At 41.2% G+C, this 11,665-nt stretch overlaps 1 non-coding gene across 1 annotated transcript; it reads left to right on the forward strand.

Annotated features, from left to right (window-relative positions):
- The first annotated feature begins 11,324 nt into the window (after nucleotides 1-11,324).
- Nucleotides 11,325-11,431, forward strand: LOC126679665 (small nucleolar RNA R71). The gene has a single exon (XR_007640952.1). It is a non-coding gene; the product is annotated as a small nucleolar RNA R71 (small nucleolar RNA).
- Nucleotides 11,432-11,665: the final 234 nt, after the last annotated feature.

Here is an 11,665-nt window from a genome sequence, read left to right on the forward strand (position 1 = left end):
GCTTAAAATGAGCAGAACCAATCTGCTCACATGAGCAGAATATTCTGCTCCTATGAGCAGAATGAACTCTGCTCATATGAGCAGAGTTCAGCGGTTAAAGGGGGACTGTTTGGGCAGTCCCCGATCAACCAAGGGGGTCGGTTTTTAGCGTATGACCAGTCCTAAGTAGCGACGAATTTAATCGGGCTTAAAACAGTAGGTTGTAGAGGTTCAAAACTGAGTTTGTTAAACGAAGAAAGTGCGGCCCCAAAACAGTGTGAGTTGCTAAGTTTGAGCCAATATACGAAGGTCATCGAGCGATGATTTTTGAGAAAGCATGAGTAGTATATCATAAGGGATATATGGGGAGAAAAACGTGATGATCATATTAGATTTGAGTAAATAAAAATAATTAGAATGATTGAAATAGGAGGTGAGTTGAAAATATTAAAATCTGAAAATCCTGGAATCAAGTCGCGAAGGCTACTTCGCCTATAAACGGACCCCAATCCGTAATAATATTAACCAAAAAATGAGTAGAATAAATAAATGGTGTTGCATAGATGAGATTCAAGGAAAATAAACGTGGTGTTGTTAAGTCGGATTAAAAATTATTCGTGTTTGAAGTTGAGTCAAAAACTGGAAATATAAGTTAGAAAAAATAAACTAAGTGTTAAAACATAACGAAAGGGCAACTTTGGAATTAAATTGTGAACAAATGGTAAGTCGAAATTAGTTGAAATCTTTAGGGATATTGTAGATGGAAGTGTGGAGTTTATGAATGTCAAATTTGTTTTGGAAAATATCCGCTGTAGGTACCCTGTTCCGCTGTCTGAAACAGCAGCGTTAGAAGATTGTTTTTAACAGCTTTAATTTCCAGATTTGAGGTAATAACTTCAGGACTGATTTCCGACACTTTCGGGTGCTAGTTTCAGTCCAAGGTTCAAACGAAAGTTTTAGACGACATTCCGAATTTTAGGAATGTCAATTTTATTTCGAATTTGGACCACTTTTATTGACAGTTTTAGTAGCTCAAAGATGGTCCAAAAACACGAAATAAATAGGAAAAATTTAAAGAGCTAACTTTGAGGAAAATTTTGGAAACATTAAAGACGTCAAATGAAGTTTGAATCTAAATAAAAGTCGTAGATGATGTGACGGACTATGGAAATATCCAATTTGTTTTGAGTATGGGCTATTTTGAATAAGCGATTTCGATAGCCGAAGTTGGCTAAAAACCCAATTTTTGGATAAGTAATTCTAGTTAGATTTTTATTAATTAGTGCGATTATCAGATTTTAGTAGATCTGGCGAGGCAAGGAGCCGCTGGACCAGGAGCTCGGGAAGTTAGACGTTTCTGAGAACCGGAGTATTTTTGGATAAGCGGTCACTGTGGGTTTATACGATTTGCTTTTAAAGTATTTATTCAAGCAATTATTTAATATTGCTTTATGTTTGAATTGCATGTTTTATATGCGAAATTTTTATATGCTTGTTGGTAAAAATACGCAAGCGTACGTAGCCAACTTGTAATACAGACTGTGAAGTCCGGATATCGTACCCACAGAGAAAGCTCTAAAGACAACCAGTTAAGAGACTCGATTCGAATAGCCGAAAAGATAATTTGTGTTTGTTGTGTATTTAAAAGATAGAAATTAACAATTGTAATTTAAAGTAAACTAAAGCTGTAATTCAAATGGTTTTTTAACAATAATGGGAAAAACAGGGATTATTAATCTTCGTTATGCTGTTTACTTGATTCGGGTTATGGATTGTATTGTTCTGATGAGGTTCGAACTAATCTAAAGCACCTAAAATTCTCTCTCGAGCAATTACAGGCAAAAGCATTAAACTCACTAATACTAGGTTAATTATTCACTCTCGTACAATGATTAACCTAGATATAAATCAATTTAATGGTTGTAAAGCAAATTCAAAGAACCCGCACTCGTTAATTCACTTTCGCACAATTAACTCCTGCGTTCTTAATTATATTGTTCTATTCCAATTTTACTCTCTCGAGCTAAAACTAAAACAAATGGCATACACTAAGTGATCAATTTAGACTAAGCGTTAAGCACAATAATTAAAACCTATCAAGAACAAAAACCCATAAATCCAATTCAATTAAACAGACATAATTGCGATTAATAATCCCCCACGAAGGGTTTAGTTAGACATAATAATAAAATAACTAAAAGCAATAAGTAAAGAATTCATTCTGCGATTAAATAAAATACTGAATATGAAATTAATATCAGTCGTACCTTGTTCGAAGTAACTAATAATGAATAATGGAAATCCAGCGATAATAATGAAGAATGAATACTAATAACTGTAATAATCTATAATCTAATCTCAAAAACAAAGTCGCGAACCCTAATACAATGTTTTAGACATGTATTTATACTAAGTCTTCTTGTAATCTTCGAGATACATGAAATTCCCACAATACCCAGGTCTTTACTTGTCAAATCAGGGGCCAAAACGTCATTTCAAATGGCTGAAGTCGAGGTGAGCACGACGTGGAAGGGCCAGGGCATGTCGTGCCCTGTATAATTTTCCACCCGCACGACGTGCACATCCAAACTGCACGTCGTGCGGCACTTTATTTTTCAGGCACGCCGTGCATGAGGACGTGCACTCGTCTTCCAAAAGTTCTGGACACCATTGGCCGAAGTGCTCTCAACGTGCACTCTATATGCACGACGTGCACCTCAAGATTTATCACAGAAATTATCTGATTCTTGCTCCAAACGCTTCCCGGCTCTCTCGTAAGTCCAAAATCGCTCTAATAAGCTCCAAAACCATCCATTTACGTGCATGTACCTGAAATACTTGGACTTAACAATAAGAACCAAAACTAACGTGATTTCGGCGTCAAATACGCAATAAAAAGACCTGAAAGTACATAGAAAATAGGAGTATTTCTACTCCTTTCAAACATCCTCACACTTACCTTTTGCTTGTCCTCAAGCAAATAAAGAATAATGCCACATTACCAATCACCAAACTTTGCCAAAATCCCAAAATTAAAGCACTTTCACAACCCCCCTAAATAATGAATCGATCAACACTAAACCTTTAAGCTAAACAACACTGCAAGAATAACATCAAATAACAACGCCTAGTGCCATATCATGAATTAATAACACCGAGACTACACAGATACACTTATTAAAACATGATTTCTAAATTACATTGATCAAAGAGGGCAATCCAATCACTTCAAAAGCAACAAACGAACCTTGAGAAAAAGAGCAAAATCACAAGCCTGTATAATGAAATCACCAAGTCACTCCTCACACGGTAGTCTCTCGCACACAAGTGAAAAAGGTGTAAAAATTAAGCTCTCACATCAATACATGTAATTTTGCCATAAGCTTGCCTATAGTCCACAATTCCACTGCTAAGTTAAATCGAACAAAAAGAATCAAAATGGACTTTTAAAAGGGTTGTAATGGGGTCTAGGTTAAGGTATGGTACAGGTAAGCAAAAAATGGGTAATATAACTTTACCAACTAAACAAATATCACAAGGAACAAACATTTAAATTCTCAAGCTTAAACAAACTTTTAATCTCTTTTTCTTTACTTTTCATGCCTCGAATTCACAATTAATTTTATTTTCTTTCTTTTAAGCTCGATTTTTCTACTTTTCATTCGTTTTCTTTTTCTTTTTCTGTCTTTATTTTTTTCTGAACTTTTTCAAGGCATTCTGTATATATAGTACAAGAGATAATCGATTACAAGTACAAGCTTAGGATATTTACTATCCTCACACTAGTTCCTTTAATACTTATTCAATTTGTCAAGTCAAAATAGGCAGAAAAGAGGGAGATATGAAAAGGTAAGGTGTGTGAAATGTGTGCAAAACAACAAAAAATATGGCTAAGGCTCAAATTGGGTAAACTAAGGAAATTTGGGTAGGCTATTTAAAGTGGTCTAAAGAATGGGTTATCCTAATTTCCATTTATCACTTTCAATTTATTCAACCTACAATGCAATTTTATAGTGGACGTAAGGCAAGTTCTAAAAAATCAACATGTATCGACTCACACCACAATAAAATGAGACATAAAAAGTATGCTCGATAAGGCTTAAATATTTCACAAAACTGGGTAAACACAAGTTGATTTAAAATACAAACATGTTTAACTGCTCAAAATTTCAGAATTTACACAAGTGCTCCTGTCAAGATTGGCATGCCATAGCTCACAATATTCAGAAGAAAGAACATGTTTTTCAAAGTGCAAATTTTCACCTCAGTCCTATTAATTCATGCTGGCTAACTAGGCAAATGTTATTTAACTGTCATTCTCACAACGTTGTTCAAACACAAAAGCAAAAATTAACCAACTCATTAAATATGGGGAACGAAAACACTAAAATCCCAGAAATTCTGACATAGCAACAATCATGGCATAGGCAACAAAATGATACAGAAAAGCGGTAAGTACAAGTAGAAAAATATCCAACATGACATAGCATAAATACACCCCTCGGTTTCACCATATAAAATAAACAAACTCCTTAAACATCCTACAGACAGACATAAAGTCAAAATAAAAACATAAATAAGAAAGGGAAAATACAGTTTTCTCCCTACCCTCACACTAAACGATGCATTGTCCCCAATGCAATCATACTAAACAGAACACACATATAACATGAAAGTACGATAAGAAAGAAAATAACATAAAAATAACATAAAGCAAGAAAAGTGAAAAAGAGAAGAAAACACTCTAGTAGTCCTTCGGCTCTGGTCATGGTGAGTAGACAGGAGAAGGGTAGTCGCCACTCGGATGAGTAGCCCACATGTGCGCCCTCTGCATGCGATGATGGTCTCGCTGCTCTCTAAGAATCCGCCTTTCCCTGTTCTCCATGCGCTTCTGCCTGGCCTACATCTGCAGTCTCCAAGCAACCTCAGAAGATGGCTGTACCGGCTCCTCAAAACCTGGAGGACCCTCAGTAGCCTGAGCACCCTGTGCACTCTCCTGAACGTACTCTGTCTGATGCCCCTCTGTATCCTCATCCTGCTGCTCATCCTGATCATCTTCAGCTTCTGGCTGCTCAACTGCCCCATACTTCTTCACCCATCCTGACCTCTGATAAAAAGGAATAATCACATTGTTGTTATCCACCACATTGCACTTCTTCAAATAGTCCATATCAATATATTTCAGATTTGGCTGATGTAGTGCTTCCCATTCTGCCTCTGTAGAATAAGCCTGAAAACCTTCGGCAATAGCACTCACAAGCAACCCCATACCCAGTGGACTCGTAGCTTTCTGCTGCTGCATCTTCAAGACCATCTCTAAAATGCGATATGACATGTTGATCCGTAAAGTATCGTCATCAGGATGCAACAAAGCATAGATCACAATCAAATCATTATGGCCAATATTGTTGGCCTCCTCGATTCCACAAATATTGTACTTGTACCACTTGAACGCTAGCAGTACAGAAACATCCTTGATCAAGTTAGCCTTGGAATCCTTCTGAAAGACAGGCTCGCCAGACAATTCTCGCCACATCTGATCCCTCTGATATTCTGGAGGAGTAAGACGCATACCACCACTACGCATCCCAAATGTGGTTCTCAACCACCTCATATCCAAAGTGTGACGTACCCCTCGCAGACGAAAACTGTACTCTGACTCTACATCACCCTTCTGCTTCAAAGTTGTGAAAAACTCTCTGGTCAGCTCTGTGTAGGTGTGATGGGAACTCTCACTCAACCCAAATAAACCCCATCGCCTCAAGTGACTGTCAAAAGCCTCCTGCATATTCAGTTTAGCAAGAGTTGCTGCATCTACAATCTTACAGCCTAACAGTCTCCTCTTACTAATCACAGCATACCTCTCACCTTCCTCTACAGAGTAAATAGGAAAGGGATAATCATACCTCGCGGCCAAACTCGGCCGCTGTCTGCTACTTGAAGGCGCTGTGAGTGGCGGAGGAACCCTTTCCGCAGCTGCTGTCTGTGATCGTCCCTTGCGGAGTTGTGCCACTGGTGGTTCAGGAGAACTATGAGTCCGCACTATGCTCGATTCCTCAGGATCAGTGTCTTCTTCCCCAAAATTAAGATTTTTAGACCTAAATGTCATTATGTTGAAATTGAGAATGAAACCTTGAGAAATTTGGAGGAGAAATCTGTTTTAGAGGTAGGTTATATAGGGAATATTGAATTTTTGAAGAATTTGAGGTGGAATTGAGTGAATTTGGTTAGGGTTTTGAAAGGGTGATTTTCGGATTCTATTGGAGAGAAAAGGGTTGTGTTGAGTTTGTGGAATTTTTGGGGAAAAAAGGCTTAAAACGCGTGTTTTAGCTTGACAGCCGTGCGGCGCACGTCGTGTGGCCGCACGTCGTGCTCTTCTGTGCCGCACGTCACAACCACCAATACCGGGATCAATCTGAACTAACAAAAATTGAACACGACAACTCAAAATAAACACAATTTAAATCATAAAATTAAATCTAACTAATGCACACAATAAATCTAAAATGCAATAAAACATAAAATATTTGTACTTTTCATCCAAATACCGCTTGTTTTAGGTCGCTAGCGTTGACCATATAGTACCTGACTCAGTTTGGAGCATCGAGAGTATATCACTCTCTTCCTTCGTCTGTTAACGGACCTAAGTACGGTTTGCACCGCTGTCCATTGACTTTGAAAGTCTCCCCTCTTGCATTTTCGAGCTCAATTGCGCCATGCTCAGCTACATGTCGCACCTTGAAAGGTCCGCTCCATCTCGACTTCAGCTTGCCAAGGAATGAACACAAGCGAGAGTTATACAGTAGCACATGACTGCCTTCTGTAAACTGCTTAGGCACGATATGAGCATCGTGCCATTTCTTGGTCTTTTCCTTGTACAACTTTGCATTCTCATATGCCGACAAGCGAAATTCATCAAGTTCATTTAGTTGCAAAAGGCGCTTCTGCTTCGAGAGTCGAGAGTCAAAATTTAACTCTTTAATGGCCCAGTATGCGCGATGCTCTAACTCCAAAGGTAAGTGACAAGCTTTCCCATAAACCAGTCTGTAAGGTGACATACCAGTTGGCGTTTTAAATGTTGTCCAATACGCCCACAACGCATCATCCAATTTCTGAGACCAGTCTTTGCGTGAGCTATTCACTGTCTTTTCAAGAATGCGCTTCAACTCCCTATTGGACACTTCAACCTGCCCACTAGTCTGAGGGTGATATGGAGTCTCCACTCTGTGATAAACATGGTATTTCCGCATTAGGGCGGAAAACTGCTGATTGCAAAAATGTGACCCTCCATCACTAATGATCGCCCGTGGCACCCCATATCTATTGATAAACTTCTTCAGGAACTTCAGGACCACTTTTCCATCATTAGTGGGCAAAGCAGCTGCTTCCACCCATTTCGACACATAGTCTACACACACCAAGATGTACAAGTTCCCACATGACACAGGGAATGGTCCCATGAAGTCGATACCCCAGACATCAAAAATCTCGACCTCCTGAAAGAAGAAAGAGGCATCTCATCGCGCCTTGATATATTGCCCGTTTGCTGACATATGTCATAGTGCTGCACAAAATCTCTCACATCCCTATGCAGTGTAGGCCAATAAAAACCACTCTCTAGCACTCGTGCTGCTGTCCTACCCGAAGCATAGTGACCCCCATAATCTGAAGAATGACACTGAGTCATAATGGCCAATATTTCTTCCTCTGCAACACATCTCCGGATCATCTCATCCGCACAAACTTGGAATAGATATGGCTCATCCCATAGATAGCGCTTAACATCAGAGAGGAACTTCTTGCGCTGGTGACTGTTCATGTCAGGTGGCATAATGTCAGCTGAGAGATAGTTGGCGAAGTCTGCATACCATGGATTCATCATCTCCTTAATGAGCAAAAGTGCCTCATCAGGAAACCGTTCATTGATGACTTCGCCTTCTATCACTGGCTCGGGAACCTCTAACCGCGACAAGTGGTCTGCTACCACATTCTCTGTCCCTTTCTTGTCTCTGATCTCCAAATCAAACTCTTGCAGGAGCAAGACCCACCGAATCAACCTAGGCTTTGCATCTTGCTTGGCAAAAAGGTATCGCAGCGCAGCATGATAAGTATAAATGATAACCTTTGAGCCAAGTAGATACTGCCTAAATTTATCCAGTGAAAACACTACAGCTAGCATTTCCTTCTCCGTGGTAGTGTAGTTCAACTGAGCTCCTGTTAGAGTGCGACTCGCATAATAGATGACATGAAGCTTCTTGTCCTTCCTCTGCCCCAGAATGCTTCCCAACGCCTGATCGCTTACATCGCACATGATCTCAAAGGGTATCTCCCAATCCAGACTTGATATGACTGGGGCAGTGACTAATGCTTCCTTTAACCTGAGAAAAGAAGCTAAACAGGGATCAGTAAACAAAAAAGGCGTGTCCTTGACAAGTAAGGTAGTCAAAGGACGCGCTATGGAAGAAAAGTCCTTGATGAACCTGCGTTAAAAACCTGCGTGCCCGAGAAAGGCACAGACACCCTTCACTGTGATTGGAGGTGGAAGCTTCTCAATCACCTCTGTCTTTGCCCTATCAACCTCGATACCCTCTCTGGATATCTTGTGCCCCAAAACAATGCCTTCTTCCACCATGAAGTGGCATTTTTCCCAGTTCAGCACCAGATTCGTCTCTTCGCACCTCTGCAGGACTCGGTCTAAATTTCAAAGACAACACTCGAAGGAGTCCCCGAAGACTGAAAAGTCGTCCATAAACACTTCCATGATGTCTTCGATCATATCATTGAAGATCGAACTCATGCACCTCTGAAACGTAGCAGGCGCATTGCAAAGACCGAACGGCATGCGGCGGTAGGCGAAAGTGCCATATGGACAAGTAAAGGTAGTCTTCTCTTGGTCCTCTGGGAAGATAATGATCTGATTGTACCCAGAGTAACCATCCAGAAAACAGTAAAAAGCATGTCCTACCACCCGCTCTAGCATCTGATCAATAAAAGGAAGCGGGAAGTGATCCTTACTAGTTTCGGCGTTCAGCTTCCTGTAGTCAATGCACACACGCCACCCAGTAACCGTGCGAGTAGAAATCTGCTCCCCTTTTTCATTCTCTACAACTGTCATCCCGCCTTTCTTAGGCACACACTGAATTGGGCTCACCCATGAACTATCTAAAATGGGATAGATGATGCATGCATCAAGTAGCTTCACAATCTCCTTGTGAACCACCTCCTTCATGTTGGGGTTCAGCCGTCTCTGTCTCTGCGCAGATGCCTTAGACTCATCCTCTAAATGAATCTGATGCATCACTACTGAAGGGCTGATGCCTCGGATATCAGAAATCTGCCACCCAATAGCCAAGATACGTCCCTTGACTACATCAATGACCCTCTGCTCTTGCTTCTTGGTGAGCTTGTTGCTGATGATAATTGGCAAAGTGCCATCAGCTCCCAAGAAAGCATATCGCAAATGTGCAGGCAAAGTCTTGAACTCCACTTTTGGTGGCTTCTCTGAAGAGGGAGGAGTGATGTGCTTACTCTTTATCAGTGGTTCGAGGACTGGTTCCTCCAAGTACTCCTCCCCTTCAGCATCTTCCTCTTTACTCAGCATAGACTGCATGATGGCTTTGTTTTCTGCTAGTTGTTCTTCTACTAACTCATCCACCATGTTTACCCGCATACATTCACCTCCGGAATTTGGATGGCGTGTGATCTTTCTCATGTCAAACTCGACGCTCTCATCCCCAATCCTCAGAGTCAGCTTGCCATCATGAACATCGATAAGAGCTCTGCCAGTGTTCATGAATGGTCGCCCCAATATCATCGGGCACTCCTTGTCTGCTGCGTAGTCAAGGACAACAAAATCCATAGGGAATATGAATATGTTGACCTTCACAAGGACGTCCTCCACAATCCCATGTGGCTTTTTCAGAGAGTGATCCGCTAGCTGCAGCATCATCGGCGTAGCCTGTACCTGTTGATCACCAAACATACTACGAAAAAGGGATAAGGGCATCAAATTAATACTGGCACCTAAATTGCAAAGGCAATTGACAGATTGCATGTTACCGATAGTACAAAGGATAGTGAAACTCCCTGGATCCTTAAGCTTGGTCGGTAGACTGCTCAATATGATTGAGCTGCAGTTTTCTGTCATTGGTACTGTTCCCTCTGCATCCCAACTCCGCTTGTTTGTGATGATCTCCTTGAGAAACTTTGCATAGTGCGACATCTCTCTCAATGCGTCTGCCAGACTGATGTTAATATGTAGCTTCTTGAAAGTTTCAAGAAATTTGTGAAACTTCCAAGTGTCCTGCGGCTTCTTCACTCTATGTGGGAATGGCACCTTTGGCACAAAAGGAGGTGGTGGAGGTGGTTTAGCAACTACCTTTTCAGGCTCGCCACCCTCACACTGTTCCTTTTCCGCCTCGACTGTAGCACGTCCTGCATATGGGTCATCCAGTGCTTTCCCACTTCTCAACTCAATAGCCTTGAGATGCTCTCTGGGGTTTTCCTCAGTAGTGGATGGTAAACCCCCTTGATTTCTGCTCTGCAGTGCTTTATCCATCTGCTGATTCTGCACCTCAAGATTGTGGATGGTGGAAGCATAATTTTTAAATGTCTGCTGCGTCTCAGCATCCTTCTTCATCATCATCTCCATCATCTTGTCAAACTTGCTATGGAGAGATTCGCCCTGCTCTCTCTGCTCAAAGCCAGGTGGATGTTGTGGCCTAACATTCTGATGTTGGAAATTCCCTTGGTTCTGGAAGTTCCCATAATTCTGGAAGTTGCCCTGATTATGTTGTGGCCTTTGTCCTCCTTGAAAACTTGGACCTGCCTGATTGTTGGCATTACCCCTATTATCCTTCCATGAGAAGTTTGGGTGATTCCTCCATCCTGGATTGTAAGTAGTAGCATATGGATCATTACCCTATCTCTGTCCTCCCACAAAATTGACCTGCTCATTAAAAGCCTGTCCCATCACATAACAGTCACTCGACGCATGAGTAGGATCGCCACATACTTCACAGCTACTTTGAACTGCAGCAACATGTCCCATATTCATCCCTGCAGTTTGCCTCATAAGAATATCCACCTGAGCCTGAAATGCAGCATTCTTTGCTTTCAGACTCTCCATAGCCGGATCAGCGGTGACTGCCATTACTCCTTTCTGCGCAGGTACTCTTGCCCTTTCATTTGGCCAAGTACACCCATTCATGGCCATCTCATCTAATAAAGCGAATGCTTCATCAATTGTCTTCCTCATCAGTGACCCGCCTGCAGCTACATCTATAGCGCTTCTACCCAACTCAGTGGACCCATTGTAAAAGTTCTGGATCAGATTTTCCCTGGTGATGTGATGATGGGGAACTTTCCTCTACATTTCCTTGTATCGCTCCCAAGCTTCATGTATTGATTCTCCATCGTGTTGTTGATAGAGCATAATATTCCTTGTCAACTTTGCAGTCTTTGCCATGGAGAAGTACTTGCTCATGAAAGCTTTTGCCAAGTCTGCCCAATTGTTCACACCTGCTCTAGGTAAAGCATGGATCCATTGTTTTGCCTTATCACTCAGAGAAAATGGGAATAGGCGCAGCCATACCTCATCTTCAGTCATGTTACTGATCTTGAAAGTACTACACACCTCTAGGAAATTTTCCAGATGTGCATTCGGATCTTCAGTAGGCAGACCATA

The sequence above is a fragment of the Mercurialis annua genome, linkage group LG4 (genome assembly GCF_937616625.2).
Source record: "Mercurialis annua linkage group LG4, ddMerAnnu1.2, whole genome shotgun sequence".
Taxonomy (NCBI): domain Eukaryota; kingdom Viridiplantae; phylum Streptophyta; class Magnoliopsida; order Malpighiales; family Euphorbiaceae; genus Mercurialis; species Mercurialis annua.